The following is a 23079-nucleotide window of genomic DNA, read 5'->3' as shown; positions in this document are numbered from 1 at the left end:
GATCCAGGCTCTCTGAAGACATAAGAACAAAACCATGCAAGCTACAACACAGCCCAGGTGCAGCTGAAAAGAAATCTTAACTAATTAGGAAGCAGGTGCCTATGATCTGCCCATTAATATACCAGTTGATTCTCTAGGTTTTTTGTTTCAAAGAGTCTGGAGAAATTATTTTTCAAGTAACAGATGTATTATTTTTTTTCCAGAAATTCATTCATAAGACAAGAATTATTAGATTAAAAGAGCAAAAAATAGCTGAATAGAGAGAAATAAAAAGGCACAAATCTTTCCTTCTTTTGTTCCATTTCTTGTAGCATTGTTATTTCTAGTTTTCAGCACCTTTTTCCATATGTATTCAACATTGGTTTAATAGATTCTCACTTGTGTCTTTAACTTAAAGAATTGAATTGTTAGGCCAAGAACATTTTTCATCTTAGTTTATACAGGTTACAACTTCACAAACTTTGTTTCAGCTTCCTTCCTCTTTCTTGGGAAATGCATTCCTATATAATCATATGGGCAACGTGTAAAAGCTTTTCAAATCCTCTGAACTTTTCTGTAGTCTTTTCTCCTCTATGCTATCTGTAAGATGGAGGTTTGGAGTTTTTGTTGTTGTTGTTGTTGTTTGTTTGTTTTTTAAAGTATTATTGCTTTAACGTCTTTATTTTTAGAACTATAGATTGGAAGTTTGTGGTCTGTTTTAACAAGTATTACAGGCTGCATAATTGCATCCAATCATTTTTAAAACTCAAAATTCCCATTTAACTGTTCTAGAAAGGAATAAAATACTGATTTATAAAGTTAAGTTTGGCATTGTCACCTTTTTTGATATTTAATTAGTGCAAACAAGGGTTCCTTCTCTCATTTAAACTGAAAGCTTATTGCTTTTGTATTGCCATATTGCTAATACATTCTGTTACTCTTTGCTGACTTTTTCTTTTCCTGCTATAAAATCATAGTTTTACTATTTTTACCAGGTATCTTCTTGTAACATTCTAACAAAGCCATATGAAAACGATGCCTGTACTCTGGGGAACAAGTAACTTCAGATTCTCATTATCCTCCCTTCAACCAATATTTACCAGATGAAGAAGAAAGAAATTCTAAAATGAAATTCTGTTACAATTTAGTTTCAATCACATTTTATTTGTAGAATTAATGTTTATTAAAGAAGCATAGATTTGCCTCTGCTTAAATTTGACCTTCAAGTCAGAGATTTAATAGGCTAAAGATTAAAGTAAATCACTGTGGTTTTCTCATTCTTTTTGTTAGGAAGAGCTGAAGGGAGGCAATAAAACATGAACTTAAAACAGAAGTCGGATTAAGAAAAAGCATAAGCATAAAAAAAGAGTAGGTTAGAAGCTATTTAAAAAGAAAATTACAGTATTTTATTCTTTTTTTTTTTTTTTTAATTTATTTTTATATACTGCTCATCAGTTATATGTGAAATGAAATCTAAAAAGAATGGTATTATTGGGGCTATCCCGTGGAGAGCACAAAAATTTCAAGCAGTTTACTTACAGTATTATATCTGTATTTAATAATATATAAGAAGCATATAATCTATCAATAATTATATCTAAAAATTGTATACAATATATTCAATATAATAAAAGGTACCATATGTGCATAATGTCTTTGTAAAGGTTATTCATTAACATTACAGAGACCTTTCCTGTAATGCAGTGTCACTGTGTGGATAATGGAGATACTGGTGCTTTTTCATGTTAAATAAAACAGACAGACAGACAGACACACACACACACCAAAAAAAAAAAAAAAAAAAAGTCTTTACAAGAAAAATCCAAATCTAGATTTGCATATTGATTCTTGACCAAAAACAACAGGATTTCTGACTCTTTATTCACAAACTTCATTTATCAGAACCTAGATTTGGACAAGGAATATTTTTTAAAACCAAGATCAGATATGTATTTGGACCACAAAGACATCTCAGGTCAGGAAAGAAAAAATAAAAATTGTATGAAAATCTCGTTAGAGAACTCTGTGATATGTTTCAATTGCTTCAGAGTATCTGCAAGCAGGGATTACACACACCCTCTCATGGTAGCTTGACATTTCCATCTCTGGCTGGACCAAGAAGTGTACATCTGGTTGAAAAAGCAAACAAACAAGTAAAAGATGGGAGTGTTGGGTGCAGTCAGGGCCTTGACATGGGGAAAGGAGAAGGTTTATTTTAAGTCATGTACAATTTCTTATTTCAACCATCCTGATTAACCCACAAGTCACCACATGAAGTGCTGCACTCTGCTTGTGCCCACCGCTCTTCCTTTCATCTCCTCACCATTCTCATTCTATCAAAATAACAATCACTACAAATAACCCTCAAAATTTCTCTGACTTAAAGGTGTGGAGTGGTGGATTTTAAAATTAGTATGAAAAAAACACCAGGGAGGTCTCCACGAGACAACTGTCATTGCAGGGTGTACAGGGTAGCAGAGTGTCTGTCTATGGAACCAGTCATAGGCACAGTAGGAGCCTTTGGAGTAGGAATGATTTTAATCATTCCCTCATCTCCTTGTGTGTACACATTTACAGGCAGAATCTTGAATGAGATGACTGTACCAAATGTGTGCATATTAATTTCATCTTTCTTTTTAAGTGGACTTTGTTTTTACACTCTTTATTAATGAATTTGAAATCAAACATGAATCAAAGCTTGAAGGATCAAGAAATTAATGCAAAGATTATATAGAAAATTTATATAAAATGCTGAAGAAAAAACTTTCCCCTGTAACGCTAATTCTATTTGGGTTTGGAGCAATCTGCTCCCATTCCCTCATTCATTCTCTGTCTGGTGTTCCACCATACTCTTCTCCCTGTACCCGACATTTAATTTTCACATCTTTGTACAATTTTTTTCTTCTTTAAATTCTATACAGCTAAGCCTATCTGCACAAAGCTCCAATGAGAAATATAAATACTTCAATAAGATGAAAACCAATGTCAAAATTAATATGACATTTGCATGCACCTCATATTTTCATTTAGACTCCATATTGAATGTCTCAATTTCTGCTATTTTTCTTTGCTACTTGTAAAGGCAAAAACCTCTACCAGTTAGTGACTGTATCTCATTCTGTCAATCTATTATGCCTAGCAAAGTAAGAATTTAATATTGTTTCAATACAAATACTACTGTGACAATAATGAAAGTGACAGTCAAGAATACCTTTATACTGAATAAAATGATAAGTTAAGATCAATGAATGACTGATTCATGAAATGGATCTTGTAGTTTTTTTAATTACCATCCAAATAATTGAAGCAAATTAAATAATTAAAGGGTGAGAATTATTATTTAATCAAAATTAAATCTGTTCCTTTCCTAATTTGAGTGCACTGCAGTAAAGCAATTTGTTAAAAGAATATTAGTGAGGCTGCAGTATCAATCATTCATGTGATGAAATGCAGGAAAAAAAATTCTCACAGAACTCTAAGCCAGGTGGTTATGGACGTATGAATACTGATACAATCTTTAATTACATTATCTCATTATTTTCCTTCTAGACCTTTTCATTACATTTGCAAAAAAGGATAGCACTGATTTAATGAAGAGGTATTTTAAAAAAACATTCCTCCTGTTTATCCAGTTTGTGGTCTCATGGCTAATTTGTTGTGCGCTATTCAAGACCTGCACCCTGCACTGAAGGAAGAGAGTATATTTTCCTCATTAGCTTTTTTACAGGGGTCATCATGAGGATGTCAGTGCTTCACAAACATGTGCAAGTTTAGATCTGTAAAATCTCCTATTGCTCCTATTTTACAGTAGAAACACTGAAACAAAGCAAACTAAATGCAAGTTATGTCAACACTGAAAAAAAAAAAAAAAAAAAAAAAAGAGGAGAGCTTGTGCAATTCATGTTGGATTTAGAATATAAGAAATTCATAAGACTCCAGCATTGCTCAAGCCTAGTGTAACCTAAAATCAAACAACAGTTCTAGTTTGGACCTCAGTTTCCTACACACTCAGACATTTCCTACACAGTTCAGGCATTCACACAGAAGGGTGTCAGTGTAAGGAGATAAATTCTAGTTTCCACCCAAGCTTTTTGAAATTTGTAACCATGAGACAGCCTGACTCCTTTACACAGAGCGGCCTGAGTGCAATAAGGGCAGATCTCAATGGCAGAATACGTGGTTCCAAGGACAAGCTGTTCATGCATACACAAATATTCATATATTTCTAAGGGTTTTTACTTTGCACTGCGTGAAGTCCTGGGCCAAATATGCATTAGTGTCAGGAATTGGTTATATATCATCTGAAAACAATTCAGTTTGCAGATTCAGAGACTGCTGTAATGGTCTATCAGGAACAGAAGTTTCACCCCAGAAACACTGTCCTGATTTAAAGTATAATGCTCATATGACAAAGTATAGGTCAACATACCATAATCTTACTTTTTCCAAAAGTGGCAACACAGTGGCATTGTTAACATTTGTTTTCTATGGTGCAAACAAGTTCCACTAGGAAGTGGGATGTAAAATTTTTTCAGCTTTCATGTTTAACCAACAGGCCTGAGAACAAACAATGATTTTCAGCAATTCTAAAGGACCACTGCACAACCGAGCATGCAAGAGCCAGAGTCAGAAAGGATAAGAACAGGGAATACAGATCCGTATCAGTTAGGATACTCTAGAAGGGGCAAAACCAAGGTGATTTATCCTTCCTGTGCAGAGCCTATAACATTGCAGAAATATCCTTGTGATTGAAGAGCAGAAACACAAAATAAGCACTACTAGAATTATTATTTTTTTAATGTGTAAGATTTTTTTGTTTTGTTTTATTTTGTTTTTGTGGCTACCATAAATGACTTGGTCATTTGGGTTTAAACTTCAAAACAAAAGAACAACATCGTCTTCCTCCTCCCTCCCCTTGCCCTGACCAAAATGCAAAGACAGACATTCACCATGAGACACTTAAGCTCAAATGGTTAAAATGATGAAGTTATCTGAAAACAGAATCTTATATAGGGCACCCAAATTATCAGTCTCCTTATAATGAACTCTTAATATAAACAACATAAGAATAGTGAAATCCCAGCTCTATGTAAGTCAGGAGAAAAATTATTGACTGAAATTTTATTTTATCAACTGAAACACAGATGCTGTCCAATAAAAACAGTCACTCCACAGCAAGTTTTCATATTAATATGAACACAACCATTAACTAAGGATAAGTACAACTTAGAAATACTTCAGGCTAAATATAAATAAATAATTTCTACATTTTACACAGACAAAAGAAGTCAAACAGAAAGTATTTTAAAGGTCCTATAAATTAATACAATTAAAAAGGAGCATATTTTGCCTGCTTTTGTTTTCATTTTAACACATTTTTTCCCCATAAATACATGTTGAAGATAATCATACACAGTGTTACCCAACTCTCATGCCAGTGTAAAACTACAATAGTTTTTACACTGTGATTTGCACAGTTAGGTCTTTATAAAGTATTTCTTTGCTGCTCTCTGCTGGTCAAAGAGATTATTACTTTATTTTAAACCTTGCAGAGAATACTCAGAAAAAAATGTGAGAAGCATATTAAATATCAGTTGAATAGATAGTTCTTTTAAATCACCATCTCAGTCACCACAAAGATTTTCTGTAGAAATTCTGTACTCCTCAGAGCACCAAAATTAATAATAAATATTAGAGGTGAAATCAAAAGGTGAAATTTCATCTTCACAGGCCATAACATTCCAATTTATAGGTGTACACAATGAGCATGATGGGACGGTGCAATACTATCACTAAAATCATTTCACAGATTAAAGAAAATAACTTCTATCTGCAGTTCACAGTATCCATCAAAGTGAGAAGTGTGAAAATAACATATGTTTGTATGTATTAAAATAATACAGACCTTTTTTTATTTTTTTTTTAGCTGTAATAAATTAGCAAAGGTTCCTGTCAGAAATTACCATGGTAAAAGCTTTTACTTCTTTATTTTGTATTATATAAAACAACAGTTACTATGATTATTTTTGAAGTGGATGTGTTTTCTGTTGTCAGTAGTTATAGTATGATGGACGTGCATTTCACAGTGTCATTTTTTTTTCCAGGTGGCCAAGTCACACTGTCAAACTTTCTTTTCATTCTGCAATGTAAATTTATTATATTTTCAAACATGCATTTACAAAATAATAATAAAAGAAATAACCAACCAATAACTAACCAACTGTTCAGTATGGAACTGCACAGTGAAACACACAGCAGTGCATTTCTTCATTTGCCTTGGGTCATGCCTGTCAGTTCCCGAACGGGGACAAGCTGGGACTGAGAATCCTTGTTCCAGTTCTAAATTCAGAAATGTAAAAGTCCAGAAATTTGGAATTTAAAGTTGTAAGTCACAGTTTTGCAGGAGTGTGAAAAACATTCCAATTTATTCATGATAGATAAACCATACGGCACAGAAAGAGTAAAGTTAGAATGAGGTGAGAAAAATGAGGTACGTAGTGCTTCTGCACGACTGACATATAAGAAATTTGGACTTGATGTAAGGCAAAGTGAGAGGGTTGATGAAGGTAGTTTTAGATAATATCCAATATACAGACAAAAGCAAATTTTGGTTCCATTAAGGTTTTCTAACAGCACCTCAAAGGATATACTTGAAGCTGTATATTAGTACCACCATGGGCAGTACAAATTTCAATAGATCTCATTTATATGTTCCCAGTGTTAACATTCAGACTTTCGTAAATATGAATTACCTGGCAAGTAGTACCCTTTAAACTAACAGGATGGCTGCTGTGTGAATATCCGCTTTCCCCAACCTGCCTTTACTCATTACTCTAGAAGTTCATGCCCATTTAATAAAATATATTATCCATCATGTACCTAACAAACGAGCAGGTGTTTGATCAACCTTATATTGTCAAAACCTGCTTTGAACCATTGCCTTAGCTACATTCTATCATATAGAATAAACATGTTTCCTACAGTTTCTAGTTTCACAAATCTTTAAGATCTTACTGGACTCCTTAATTTCTATTTGAATTCTAATATGAATAGAAGTCTCATTTTTAGAGCTCCGAGCTGGGTAGCCCTTAATTAAGTGGCCCCACTGGGTAAGTATTGCTCAGTAAAATCACCTCCAAAATAAACATCAAAATACCATCATGTAAAAATCATTTTCTCTTCTCATAAAGTATTTCATGGCAGATTAAGCTAATTTTAAAATTCACTAAACTGTAAGATGGAAATTACATCCAATCAGTATATAGAATGTAAGACTCCACAAATCATTTTAAATAATGTATTATTGGCATGTAGCAGAAAACACAATTCAGATTTTTTTGTGTGGCTTTTTTTTTTTTTTTGGTTAGTCAAACAATTTATTTAGATAAGTACAGCAATATAATTTATTTTTATTCCAAATTCATATTTTCCTCAAAGAAATATCTCAGCGCTTGCATGTAGATACATTTAGCCCTAGTCTGGATACATGAATTGGCTTTGAATATGGAACATTAAAAGAAATTGCCAGTTGAAGAATATATTCCCAAATGGCTCTAAGAGCTTTACTTGAGGTCAATGTACTTCTTTTTATGGCAACATAAATTAGATGCGTAAAAATATTTTGTGATTTCTGTGACTGTTTTCTAAACCTCTACTTTGGATTAAGTAGCTTAAAAACCATAGTGAAGCAACAATCCGATACATCGCTATCAAAAGAATGTTCTGGGATTTTTTAATATAAATATCAGTGCATAATAAATAAACATTTATTTTACAAACATTACTAATGGATTAAAACATAGATAACTAGAACAAATAAAAGATTATATTAATTATTTTTCTTTCACTTTTCTGTTGTCACTCCAAGTTATTAAGACATTTATTTGAAATTGTTTCTTTTTAAATTTTTAATAGGAAAATTTAATAAAATATCCACATACCAGTATTCTTTAATGACAGATGTGTGGTTTAAAAATCTAGGACTCATACTTGTATAAACTTTGTGGCCAATTTAATTTATTTCTTTCAAACACAAAAAGCTTTAGATCATTCATAGCTTTATCAAAAATGCAAAGGTTTATAGCCAGGTATCCATCTGTATTAAACATGAATGCTTTTTCATCTGGTTCTGTAAAATTTCAGATAATTTTCTCTTGGCTCATGTAGTGTAACCAAGGAATGTTTCTATGCCAGCTATGTGAAAACAAGCTAATTCTAAACCAAGCTGACGTGTAAAGCTTATTTGTCACTCAAGCTTTACACCTTTCTTCTCTGAGCATAGCTTCTTATAAGGCATTTTCTGTATTCTAGTCTGCTGAAAACAAATGACAAGTAAGAATAGCAAAATGTATAACACAAAGAAATCTGTACTTTCAAAGAATTCCCAATAATCAATATCCTGATGTCCACATGCAAAATAAGAAATGAAAGAAGAAAATGTGGTCAGAATTTTCAAAACTGCTCAGTAATGTTTAGTGATATTTTGAAATAATTTGGACATAATTCTAATCATGACAAGCAGCATTGTGTTGAATCTGGCCATTTTCTAGCTACAATTGAGAAAATGGGGCTAAAATTTGGAAAATGAGGTTCAGCTGGACACTTCTGTCTCACTAGAAGTAGCGTTTGGTTAGATCATATGAATAGGGCATCAGGTACTTAAACCTTGATTCACCTTCTGTGGATGGTTTTGCGATGGATAATTAATGGAGATACTGTGACTCACATTCACTTGCTTCACCTCTCTCCCACTGTCTGACTAAAGAATGCATTTAGATGTAGAACTCAGGTTCAGCCTAGGAGAAATTCTTAGCAACTAATTTAGGCTGTTATATGAAATTCAGAGATTTTCTTTCTTCTAATGCATTCTTTCAAATGCCTTTCCAAAGAAGGCAGAAAATCTGCCTTCTTTCTGTTTCACCACCTCTTCACTGCCATGATCAAAGAGATTTCATATCCACTCCACATTTTTTTTTTGACTGTTGATGTCTTTACCACGATATGTTTGTTCATGGCAATAGCAAAAGAGAAGCATGTAGACATGGCAGAACTAGTATATTATGGTATACTGAAAAGGTATAGTACATATCTTTAAATATACTTATTACCTCTTCACTGGAGGATACTGAAAAAAACAAACAAACAAACAAACAAAAAAAAAGACTTTCTAAAGATGTCTCTAAAGATATAAGTAATCTGGGACCTATATCCAGAGAGACGGTGTCCATCTCTATAACCTCACTGCTGAAACTGAGTTGGGACAGGTTAATTCAGTTCGCTCTCTCATCATCGACCAACACATAATTTTAACTTAACATCCAACTATTAAACATGATAATATTACCTTACCAATCGTTACTCCTCGTGACATTTAACATTCTGCCTTTTGCCTCATCTTGATAAACCATTTTGTGTCACTGATGTCTGAGCTCAGCATGAAACGGAAGGAGGCACAAATTGCACCGTGCTCTGGGTTAGACTCAGTGGTTTTAAATGAATACCCCAGGAGACATAATGAAAAAAACTCAAATGAGTGCTTTTCCCATTATCATTTTCTATAATGACTTCTGTCATGACTGATTAGCTCCATCTTATTAAGAGATATGGTAACTGTTTGTCGTGGTTTAACCCGGCCGGCAGCTAAACACCACGCAGCCGTTCGCTCACCCTCCCCCCTCCCTCTCTGGGACGGGGGAGAGAAATGGAAAGTGAAGCCCGTGAGTTGAGATAAAGACAGTTTAATAAGACAGGAAAATAATAATAACAAAATAATAATAACAATAATAACAATAATAATAATATGGTGATAATAGGGAAATAATAATAATATGTACAAACAAGTGATGCACAATGCAATTGCTCACCACTCGCTGACCGATGCCCAGCCTAACCCCGAGCAGTCCGGCCCCCTTCCCCCGGCTAGCCACCCCTATATATTGTTTAGCATGACGTCAGATGGTATGGAATACCCCTTTGGCTAGTTTGGGTCACCTGTCCGGGGTCTGTCCCCTCCCAGCTCTTACTGCACCCCCAGCCTGCCCGTTGGCAGGACAGAGCAAAAGGCTGAGATGTCCTTGGCTTAGTATAAGCACTGCTCTGCAACAATTAAAGCATCGGGGTGTTATCAGCACTCTTCTCATCCTAAGCCAAAACACAGCATTCCACCAGCTACTAGGAAGAAAATTAATTCTGTGCTAACTGAAACCAGGACACTGTTTCAAACTTCTGTCTGGAGAGAATGAGAGTACACTCAAACCAGAAAAATATAACTAAAGGAAAATGAAAAAAGAGGGAAAACTTAATGTCATACTGCTAAGTGTTATTTATCATATATGCTCATGATGTCTTTGTGATAACAGCACAGACTTCACAGTGGAAATCCAATCCCTACAAACACAAAAACTTAAAACTTGAGGAAGGGTTCTAAGGGTTCCTGGACACCTTCAAGATCCTGCCTGTTCCTCCACACCTAAGACTAATTGACATTGACTGAGGATGGTCTTCCCTCAAACATTTCTAGGAGCCAAGGAATTGTCCAGGGTAAAACACACACTGTAATGCTGGGAAAAGGCAGCTGGAATCTCCCAGCACCACTGCTGAGGTAAGTTTTGAAGCACAAGTTTTGAAGGCCTCAGTAGACCACAGTGTGTCTGTGAACTTATTATACTCAATACCTGTCATGAAAGAACCCACAGCCAGGAACCACCAAGGGCTCTGTGTGGATTTTGATTGCCTCCTGACCAAGCATGAACATAAGCAGCAAGGTCCACTATGCTTACAAGTCTACTGATGTCACCAGTCCTTATGAACCTTAGACAGGAAGACAGATTCCCTGGAGAAAAGCAGGTAAATTGCAAAAAACTAATCAAATGGCTATTAAAAATAGTAATCCTGTGACTATAAAAGACGTGAATGCAAATTGTCTCTTACAAGCTGTAAAAATATGAACACAAGCCATACCATATCACTTAACCTCTCTGCTGAACCCATTAAGACTCTCTAAAGATAGCATGAAACTGCTGAACTGTTTTATCATATCCTGTTATTATTAGCAGGACTTCCTACCTTGCCTAACTTAACAACTATAAACAATTCAATAAGTTAAATGTCAAGTGTTCTGCTTAAAGAAACCAAAGTGCAGAAAGCGGAATAGCTCACAGTACATAATGTGAGCCATATAAACCTGGCAGAAAACAAAACATCATATGGCTCAAGATAAGTTCCCAAAGTGCTTGCTTTACCTCATGCTCTGGCACTATAAACAATCAAATGAACACAAATAAAATGACATTTTATTCTTGTCTGCATTTGTTTCTGGCTTCTTTGCAACATAATAAACAGAACTATGTAGCTCCTTCAGGCCTGGGCTGAAAACCTGGAAGTACTCTAACACCCTGTAACTTTACATCAAATTTTCTTTAATGAGTCTTATCCAGAGCAAAGAAATGACATGCTGCAAGTTTGGTCTCCACTTCTGCCCTCACTACAGTGCAGACATTAAGTTTTCTCAGACATCTCCTATCTTTCAATGCTAGCTGGACTCAACATGTTCAAAAATTTTAACTTTTGAACACCTTGAGCTAACACTGGGAGATTTTCTCTAGTTTCTCTTTGAAGACAGGTTTCTTTGCTTAATATCCTGATAAACATGGACTTCTACCATTGCAGTTACGTAAAAAAATAATAAGAATAATTTGGAAATGGTGTTTTTTTGTCCCACTGCATTATATAGACCAAGAACGCAAATTACACATCATCTCTTTCATTAAGAAAAAAAGACTTTGACAACAGACTGTAACATCTCTTCTTTATTCTGCTGGTGATGAATGAACCACCAAAGAAGCCCTGAAGATGAAAGAGAAGGAAAATGAGTATCTGCTTCATAGAAGGGGACAGAAAACTGTTTTCCTTTTAACAGAAAATGCCCCAGAGATGACTGAGAAAATTTAAGAGCCGTTGGTGTATGACAGGTGGTGGGTTACATTGGTGTGTTAAAACCTCACGGGAGGTGGTCTCACTTTCACCAGCAAAAGTAGTGTTGGAGCCAGTACTTAGAAGGTGAGGTCAATGAGAATATTTTAAACAGCTGTGTGTATAATCATCTGAAAAGCTAACAAATATTGTTAGTGTAAAAATCAATATAGATTATAATAAGTTAAGTATCTAGAGTAGTCTTGAATTACATGTATTCACTCCAACATACAAATGGATAATTAACCAAATTTGCCATAAGACTATTTTTTCAATTATTTATCACTGATGTTTTTCATAGTGGGTTTTGTAAGATTCAGAGAAGCAAATGAAGCACTTTTCCCTTATTTTTTTTCTTTGAAACTTCTTAGCATATCACAGATAATAAGGAGGTTATTTGTATTGTTTCTACAATTTCAGTTTCCTTGATTTCACCTCTTTTATGGTGTAACATTAAAGCAAAAATGGCACTGAGTAGAGAAACAAACAATAACACAAAGGATTAAGGAGACATCTGGCATAAATAACTTCCAGAAAGTTATGGTACTACTGGCAAAGGTTGGGGGTTGTTGCAGCTTCGAAGTAATGGGATGAAGCTGTGCATTCACACAACATTATGTGATGCAGGCCCCAGCTGGTGTTAATGGAAGAGCTAAAGCTGCCTTATCCTTCTCTTGCTCAATAAATCAGTGCCTGAGTTAGACTAATAAAAAGGAAAAAGCTATTTTCCAGGCAACAGGCACAGTTACACAGCAGGTTTGCCAAGTCTTCAACTTTGTAAGGCGTAAACAATGAGAAAGCCTTTCCCAAGAGCATTTTTTTAACCCTTTTTATCTGATTGTATAGCAACACAAAACTTAAAACACATCTATTCCAGTAGTTTACTTCCTTTGCATTCATGTTAGAGCATGTGCTTGTAAACTGAGCAAGCTGTATTTTAAAGAGTACCAACTTCTGCTATACGTCAGGTTCTTAATATTCACCTTAAAAAATAAAAGTGCATTAAAACATGGATAATCATTTCCACACCATTCTCCATTGTTCCACATGATTTGTAATTATAAGAAGATCTGAGGTCACGTCCATCTATAAAGAGGCCTGTTTTTACATAACTTTGTGTGATTATTATTTTGGTTTGAGGATATGCTCTTGAGAGTCTTATGTCAGATAGAGCTTTTCCATTCCTTCTCCCCTCCCAGTAAAAGAAGTGCAAAATCACTAAGAAGGTGTGGGATCCCCACCACCCCCTACTGCTTAGGAAAATAGGGGCCTGCCAAGCACACAGCCAGTCCAGGAGAGTGATGCAGTGGGACTGTACCCTTGAAAAAAGAGAAATGGACCAACCCTAACTGAAGGGCATGTTCAGGCAAGTGCAAAGGGCCATTTGACCCGTGCTTATGCATAAATATAAGAGATGTTTTGTCCCTGCACTGTGGAAAAGGTTTTCCTATTTTCTTACACATTGTTCCAACTGGAAGACGTTATCCATCAGCTAGCACTCCTGTAGATGCTAAACTCATTAGGAAACAAAAGATCATGACTAGGCCTATAATGAAATGTTTACAACTACCATTGTCAAGTTTCATTAGAGTCACAGTCAAAACGCTTTAATTGGAGATCCATCAGGCTTTCCACTACAGGCCATAACTTACCAGGTATTAATACCTTGTCTTTTAAATCTGCTACAACTGTGCATAGGGAGTTAAGAGCAGTTTTGTACTGCCTCCTAAGTCTAAAGGTGTGTCACACTGTGGTATTATTGTTCACATGAAAGACTCTAAATAAACCAGAGCTGAATCCTTCAATTCAGCACAATCCCACAAATTGAGAAAATTTGTCATTTGTACCCACTGAGAAGACAACCTCCATCATGGGGATCCATGAAGATCCTGGGAGCACAGTGGTATAAAATACACTTTAATACATCATCAAACTCAAAAAATAAGCTGATTATATAGGAAGATTTGTGTTTAGTTTGAGAAGATTAAATTTCCAATGAAAATACTTTTGAATATGGCATTATTATTATTTTTAAAATAGAAATCATATCACTGAATATGTATATTTCTTTAAAAAAATCATTGACAACTCACCGTGTTTCTTCAAAATCAGTTCTGAAGATGTCATTGATCCCACAACTCATTCCATTGTTTTGAGTCAAAAGAACTCTACATAGAATTTCTTGGAATCTCAGGATTTTTTTTCTAGGTTAGGCTTCTACAGTCGTCTTTAGGTTCATGAATATGAACAGAAGTCATATAGACTTCTGACTTCAAAGACCAGGCCCTTTGTCTGGTCTTCTGAGACTTCTGAAGTAATTTATATTGAATTTTTAAACTGTTAGTTATGAATGTAAGGCACTAATATTTTCAGCACCAATTATTTTTTCTCTCTTTTTCTTCTAATTTTTAATGCAATGACTTTAAGAGTTTTCCTGAACATAACAGATGTAAAAATGGACACATGAAACAAACATGATTCAGGAGAAATTCTAAAAATTAGTATGTTAGAAACAGAATCCTGAGTATATTTCACAGAATGGACTAATCTTAAGCTACTTCATCAGTTGGAACAATTAAAGTATTTGATTTTCATTTCCATTCAGTTATTGGGTACTCTGCTGAAGATGACAAGATTTCCATTTAGGGACAGATACCCATTTAAGGTTGGACTGATAATGCCAACTATTTTCATATGACATTTCATGTGTTTTTATTTAAACACTTTAAATGGAATGGAAAAACTGATGCAAATCCCTTGCTTTGCATTCACCTGAAGGAAGAAGGGCAGGATCTATATTGCAGATCAACATACTCCACTATAAAATATATATATATAAATAAATAAATAAATAAAATAAAGAATACAGACAGAGAGCACTGTTTTTTTTTTTTTGTTTTTTTTTCCTTCAAGCTAGGTAAAGGGCTCAAGTTCATTCAGATTTCAATGGCATTTGTAATTGTTCCTAAACTAAGTGTGAAAGTCAGTAGGAAAGGTGTGCTATCATAACAAACCATACAATCTTTTTAAAAGAGCATCAACCAAACAACATACTATGAGGTATATCACTCCTTGGCTCCATATGTTTAGCTTAGGGCATTACGAATATTTTCTTTTATTTCAGCTTCCTCTCTGCAAGATGGCAAACAGTAACTCATTTATTTTGTAAAGCTCCAAGGGACAGCTCTGCCAAGACCAATAAAAAGCATACTTACAGTTTATATGCTTGTTTCTATACTATCTATAAATGTTTTCTATATTACAGCACTTGCAGTGCCATAAATTAATGATTCTATATTAAAATCACATTCTGCCAGACCATGAAGGTTTCCTTCTAATTAAAAGAAAGAAAAATCTCAAAAAATCCTAAAACATCAGACTGAACACAAGACTATATGGAGATAATAGGTCCAATACTAACTAGATAAAATGATTTTATTTTATTTTTCCTGAAGAAAAAGTATTAAAGATAAAATTGCCATGGTTACAAAGTCTTGTCCCTAATGAAGAGTGATATGGATTAATTTGTAATCTAAAGAACTAAACACTACTCTAATTACACAGAAATGAGCAAGATTATTTTAAAAATATACCTTGAGGTCACAGTCAAAAATATACCCTGTCAGTCATAGTCTCATAAAATCAATCTTACCCACAAAGCAAGAAATTTCAGTAATATTTCACTCTCCATCAAAACACTGAGGTTTTGTGAAGTTTTGTGAAAAGTTTATTATCATTCAATGTTTTTAAATCCAAGTCTATCTCAGGAAAGAAATACACTACAGAATAGCTAAGCTACGTAATCACTAGAAGGTTTAAAAGAATATGAAGAGTCATGTTCCAGAGAAATTACTCTGAAAGACTTTTAATTGCTATGAGAAATACACATTTATTCAAGGCTATTGACTTTAAGTTCAGCTTTAAGCGAATCATAACACTCTCCTGTGATCAGGAATATTGCGTATTGTTTTCTTACCATGAACTCTTTCTTATAACTGTTACAAACACAAAAATGATGCCTCATTCACATGATCTGTATAGATACTTAATACATTTATTATTCTGCTGCTCAGTAGTTGGGCTTTATTAAGGATGAATTTGGTGTATAACTAAGATAATTTTTTATTATTCAAAGATTTTTTTTTTCTCTCTCTCTCTTTTTTTTTTTTTTTCTTAAAGATTAGACAGGTCCACACAGTGGAATCTGAAAATAAAACACAGGAAGTAGATTTTTTTTTTTTCTATGTGCTTTTGAAAATAAGAAGCTCAATGGCTTTTAGCAAGGGAGACACTTATTTATATTCGTTTCCACCCACACTAATCCCATGCAAATTAAAAATGTAATTATACAGTGTTTTTTTCTACTAAATTCAGCTTTGTTTGAAATGTTATATATAAGATCTGTGAGTGAAAAAAATAAATATTCAGACAAGCAGTGTTGGGGTTTTGTCACCAGAAATCCTTCCCTAGACAGAAAGAAGATTAGATATTGTCATAAATGAGAATCATGGTTTATGAATATAACAAAATATGCAGTCATTCAATCTTCAAAGATTGCCAGCGTAAGTCATCCCTGCACACATCTCTTTGTCATTTAGTATACTCAGATGCAAAACTGCTCTACAGGGAACATTATAAAACAACTGGAAAGATATAATATACAGAGAAATATATGATAGTGTACTGATATGGGAGTATGAACATTGACAAGTTATTTGTTGATGAGCTTAATTTTAGTTTATGTTACTGTGACTTGAACTCTGCCTGGTTTTGTAAGGCAAAAGAACAACTGATTGCTTAAAATTTAAAATTTATTTAAAATGTTCCAAATTGAAAACTTTATATTCGCTCCTCACTAAATCTCCTCCATTCCTCCACTTCAGTAGGGATCACAGAGAAATATGATACAGGAAAAGTGGTTCCTATTGAAGATGGACATGGATAAGCATAGGTGCTTAGGACAACTGAGGCATTTTACATCTGTGTAAAACAGTGCAGTCGGATTCATGGTCCACAAGTGTTTGTTTCCATGTTAAATATCTTATTTTTATTGCCGGATTTCATACAATGAAGGTCACAGATGCATTTTCACACTGATGCAAATTTGGCATTTGATTTCAAGCAAAGAAGCAGAGAATGTCAGAAAGACAGATCTTCATACTGAAAAGATTTCATCTAATTGTCACAGCCTTCTTGTGTTTCACAAGAAACACTCAATAGAAAGAAAAGACTGGAAATAGGTACAGTCAATGTGGGTTTGGTGCTTGGGGAACATGGAAGGGTGTAGACAGTACTCAGCTACCACTTCATTTTTACCACAATTCTCAGAGAAGAAAAACAGTTTAATAGACCAAGAAAGCAAATTATTTCTTTATTTCAGCTCCACTGATCTTTTATTTAATGTCCCTACACAATATGTGTAGGGACGTATATTCACTAACTTGAATAAGAATTTTTAATATATTTACTAATTAGAGAAAATAAATGCTACAGTTATTGTGACACTGTGATAATACTGGCTAATGAAGGAACAAAATAGGTTCACAGAATCATAGAAAATATAGCTGTAAAATAATTTGATGGGTCAGAGAGCTTTTCCCCTTAATGAAAAAAATAAATCAACTTACACTTTGGTAATTGCTGACAAATATTTGTCTATTTTGTTTTTTGTTTAAAGTCCACATTAAGCAATGGAACACATTGTTTACGTGCAAGATGCATGAAGCAGTCTTTCTAATAAGCATTAATAAGTCTTTAACTGAAGTATTAATTCTAAGACAGTTGCAGAAAACTTGGAGGAAGATTGGAAGACAGCAAGAAGATATAAAACTGATCTGAGGACTAGAAAGCTTGACCTAAAGAAAAGATTGAAAGAACCAGGGTTATTTAAAATAGATAAAGCCTGAAGAGACTGAAAGCTGGGTACGATAACAATTTTCATGACAAAAATATGCTGTATGAACCAGAAGCACTCTTAGATCCATAGCACCTAGGACAGGAAATACTTGAACTAAAACTGGAAGTGTACATACTCAGCTTTCATGCAAAGAAAATCTTTTAAAAGTCAAATATAGTGACTCACTAGAACTGTCAAATTTCTACCCAAATATTTCTTAGGGAAAAAAAAAAAAAAAAAAGGAGTAGCAGGCTCTTTTATGGAAAACAAGATGGACTAAACTCTTGAAGTTCCCTCCAGCCCTGTTTTTCTAAGACTTTGTACTTTTGCTAGGAATTTTCTTCAAATTTTATACCTAATCTTCAAATTTTATACCTAATAAATCTCTTTTTATCACATTTTCTACTCTAGCCTTCCCTGGTGGCACTTAGAACAGTTTCTCTTTTTCTACTTTTCAGCAATATTTCACTTGCTTGAAATTCTTACTGTGTTTCTCTTCAGTCTGCTTTTCTATTAAATCACAAACACTTTCAAATTTTCCTAATAGCCTCTAAACCTAAAATAAATATTACATATACTTCTCTGCCATTCCCTTTATTTTCAATAGATAATGTAGCTTGTTCTGTTACATAATAATAAATATGAGTACAACTACAAGTAGGGCTACTTTCCAGATACTACGGAAATTCTGGTATTTTGCAGATAAATATATATGCAGTCAAATTTTCAAAAATGATACCTAATTGTCAACAGAAGTCTGCAAAAGAAGGGTGCTGGTGTAAAACTTTTATGCCCATATTTGCTTTAAAAAAAATAATAAAACAACTTATATGGTTGTCACTGTCAAGGAGGTTCAAATTAACAAAAGTATAATCATATATATATACATATATTTTATTATTATTATTATTATTTTCCCCTGGGATGTTACATGACTAGGCATGTTTCTCCACCTCAGCAGGGATGAAAGTAGTAAAATATGGTCCTACATAAAATGAGTGAGAATATACATGAATTCATACATAACACAGAATTTACCATAATTCAGCTAGGCATTGCAGCTTGTTCACAGTATGAGGTTGATAACATCAGTATATGCTACAGCATAACTACTGAAGAAAAAACAAAACAAAACAAAAACCTTATGATTGGATTGTAGACACTATAGACAACAAAACAAAATAAGGAGCCACATTTCATAGTGATGGTCATGGTTCACGCTGTTAACTGAATTCTTTATATATACTAGTTACTGTATTGTCACAGTGTGCTGTAATCCAGAACCTTATAAAATGCTATTTTGTACTGTAGAAGATATGCATAAAAATAGTAGTAAAATGTCTGCTACCATAACATGCGGAAGTTTCATCTGTGCCAAACAAATCCAGTCACCAGAAAGTAATACAGATCTATTTCAGGTATGTGTATATATATATGTATATGTATATAAGGAGGAAAAGAAATTATTTCCTGTTCATCAACAAAAAAAGTTTTCAATTTTTATATTGATACTAGTGCAATCCAATTGCTTTATAAATCCATTTGTTAATTGCTTGCTGTTAGATAATTTAGATAGTTTTAATAACCTTTCCCCCTCCCCCCCCCCTCTTTTTGGGTGTAATACAGCTGGATTCACAAGCCAATAAAGGTTGTCCTGAAATTCCAAAACAACATTACATTAAATATCTAATGACTTTGTCAGTGGTAGGCTTTGAATGGCATTTTCTCTAAGTAGTATTTAATGTGCAGCTTGGCAAAGACTACTAAAGAAGTAAGAGAAGCCATCATGACTCTTGTAGATGATTACATTTTGACAGGTGCAACCATTCACTGTTGGTTGCTTTCTTTTTGGGCTATGACAGTTACCACTGCACCATTTTTCCACAACTAAATATCCCTGTACAACACTGTCCTGTGCATTGCAGATATCTGCTTGTTCAAAACTACACTGGGTATGTTCAACACCATGAAAAGATTTATGATACTAAACAGTACTTCATCAGGTTAGTTTTCATAGTGGATATGACAAGAAGAGAAGAACAGTTTAACATGTAATAGCTGCTAATAATTTGGCTGGTAACACAAGATAGCTTTCTAAGATGTCCATTTTTTTGCATGATTTCACCCACATTATTGCATATATAACAGCTTCAGTCAGTGTAAAGAATCATACAAATTTTAGTAGGTAGCTCAGTAAGGAGCAGTTCAACCTGAGCTTTGGATTTACTAGAGGTTTTTGTTAACATCAACTAATATTTAACTGGTCCAAAGCACATTACTGTAGTTCAGAGTGTGCTGTTGAATAACATCTAGCTGGACTAATTAACAGAAAACTGTTTAAAGAGTGGAGTGTAAGGAATAGCTTACTCCAGTAATAACTAGTGTAGCAACACAGGCAGCAATAGATGGCAATGAGGCAGTAAGAAGTACAGGTAAAAGTGAGGAAGGCAGGGGACAGAGATGCTTTCAGATTCACAGGTTAACTGTGAGACTACAAATTTATTACTAGAAGATTTTGACAATGAGAGTGGGACTGCAATAGAATTTGTCAAGGTTGTTAGGTTTCAAAATTACCTTTTGGTCTGAAAGCAGCAAGGCAAACCAAGAAAATAGTCAAGAAACAGGACAAGTCATGGGGATTCTTTAGAACATCCATATCACAGTTTTTAACAAGTGCCCCTGGAACAATCTCTAGCAACATATAATTGTATTTCAAGTAATGAACAGATTTTGGAAATATCCTTTTCTCTCATGCCATTTTGTGTTAGCATTTACCCTTAAAATAGATGTTTCATGCCTGTGTATCTCAAGATGAATATACATTTGAACATGTGCTGTACAGCTTAAGAAGCTGTAATAATAAGCTGTAATAAGCTGTGTGATTTCACAGAGCAGATACAGCTTTATAAACACACAGTAAAATCACTCCTGAAAATCTGTCAGGCAACCTTTTTTTCCTACAGCACACAGACAAATTAGAAGTTTTATATAACGCAAGTATTAAATTATTTTAAAATGGTTGGAAAATGAACTGTGTTTTGGGAAGTATATTTAATTAAGCACAAAGACAATTGTAAGTATTTTTAACTGTCAAAATCACCTCTATTCAGAATGTGTTTCTTATTTTTCTGATTATTTTGTTTAAACAACATATTCTTAAAAAACAGGTGTCTAGAAGTTTTAAGAGAGGCCCATAATTCTGCAGACTGAATTTTCTGGAATCCTACCAACTTGTGCCTACTTTTAGTTTGTCCCGGTGAGCAGGTGCCTTTAGGCAAAGCACCAGTGCTGAAAATGCCAGTTCTCAGCAACTGCATCCCTGAGGCCAGTAGTTGATATATACGAAAAACATCCCAAAACCACAAAGACAACACACGCCAGATAATGGCAGAGTGGGGATCAAATGCTAGAGGATTTAGTCATTATTTCATACCAGAAAACTATTCAAGCATCCACAGTGACAATACCTGCTGCAGCTTCAGTGTTATAATTCAGTAGAATTATATATAATATCTCTAGAAAGAATTGAGTGCAAGAGATTAACATAATTTTGTCAAAGAACATTAGTTGCTAAAGCAATCCTTTTGAAATAAAAAAAAATCCTCTCAAGTGTTATGATAGTCAGATGGCACAAATCAGTTCAGCTGTGCTTTACAAAAGCTGTGATGGAACAACTAATTCAGGACCTGTTGACATAAAGAGTTGCCACAAATAAAAGCGTGTTGGAAATGTGAATTTTCAGGCCAGTGTTGTAACTGGGAACTGATTACTCAGTGCAGGTTCATCCTATCATTACTGGCTTAAAAAAAAAATAAAAAAAAAATGCAACATTCTTTTATTTGCGTGACCTTCCCTCTTTTGGCAGTGCAGGCCTAAATGACCAACAACTGTGTGTGAATACACACAAAATGTTCTATGTCATTTTTCATGAATTTCTGAAACCACTGTATGACATTAGAATTTTTACTTGTGTCAAGATTCATGAATCTATACATGAGAAATTGATCTAAGCGCTGATTCTTCCTCCATTAAACTACATGGGAATGTATTGATGAACGAGACTGTTGAGAAAGAAGGATGGCTTTCTAAATATTATCTTCTTTTGGCAACTTGATTTGTATTATTTTACTTCTCTGTGTTTTCTATGTACTGATCTAAATTAATATTTGTACATACACTTCACAAGTGTTGTAACACATAATTAATGTCCATAAAATAAATTGATAACATCATTACTGATTTTAAGCATAAAATTGATCTTTATGGTAATCCTGAAATCTTCTGAGATGATCCACATGACTGAAAACCTGTAAGCCTTTCTTTTTCATGGATAATTTAGATACAGCAAGGAGAGGGGAGTAGCATTACCTACCTCAAAGTTACTGGCAGCTTGGAAGGCAATGACTTCAGATGCTCTCAATCAGACTCCTGAAACACATACAAGCATGGGGGCAGTCCTAGACTTTTAAGCTTTTTTGTGTTCAGAAAACAAACAAAAGTCCCAACTAGTTACCTGACTATATATATTTTTTTTCACTCCTTATCATTTTCACTTTTCACAACAATGGTCTGCCTTACTGTTCTGTCCCTCTCCTTTTTCAAATCAGACTCCTTTTTTCAGTTTCTCAATTTTCTACAGCTTTTTGTTGTTGTTACTGTTTTTTTGTTTTTCATAGCAACAGAAGCTTACCCTGTGTTTCTTCACTCTTACGGGATTTGTATAAATATGTAAGTATTCTCCCATGAAATTTGCTGTTATAAAACAAAACAAAACCACAACCTTTTTCTAGGCCAAACTCCATTGTTTGGGACCTTACATACATGGCTATTTGTTCTTGTATCCATTCTGAGCTTCCATAAGGCTGCAATGTCTGTCACACATAGAAAAAACAGCAAATCATGGTGCCTTGTTTCTTTGAGAGACCAAAGAATAATACTAATTGTCTTTTTAATCTGCTCTTTCAGTGTTGTAAGAGGTGAAACCACCTCCTTTCCAATCAACAGGAAGTCAGGATCACCAGTAATACCCATCACCTATTCCACATTCTTGATCTTCACGCATACTACCACTAAAACAGCAGTTCTCAAATTGAAAACCTGCTATTTTATAGCAGAGGGAATGAAAGGAGGTGGAGAACGTAGTGTCAAAGAACTTGGAAAGTCTGAGGTCCTCTCACCTTCCTGGTCCTGTCCTTTCCCAGACATGTCTGCTCAGTAGGCTCTCTGGTCCCTAG

General features: G+C 34.3%; 1 protein-coding gene across 6 annotated transcripts in view; it reads right to left on the bottom strand.

Annotated features, from left to right (window-relative positions):
* Positions 1-23079, bottom strand: part of KCNIP4 (potassium voltage-gated channel interacting protein 4) — a 436446-nt gene that overhangs the window by 165062 nt on the left and 248305 nt on the right. Inside the window, exon 1 of one of the 6 annotated variants that reach the window (XM_072037733.1) lies at positions 9843-9866. The exons of the other annotated variants lie outside the window; for them this stretch is intronic. The gene's annotated coding sequence lies outside the window, so the exon portion shown is untranslated. Of the gene's footprint in view, positions 1-9842; positions 9867-23079 lie in introns of those variants that run through there. 6 annotated transcript variants of the gene reach the window in all.

The sequence above is a fragment of the Anas platyrhynchos genome, chromosome 4, assembly GCF_047663525.1.
Source record: "Anas platyrhynchos isolate ZD024472 breed Pekin duck chromosome 4, IASCAAS_PekinDuck_T2T, whole genome shotgun sequence".
Lineage (NCBI taxonomy): Eukaryota > Metazoa > Chordata > Aves > Anseriformes > Anatidae > Anas > Anas platyrhynchos.
This window is presented reverse-complemented; position numbering and strand designations above follow the sequence as displayed.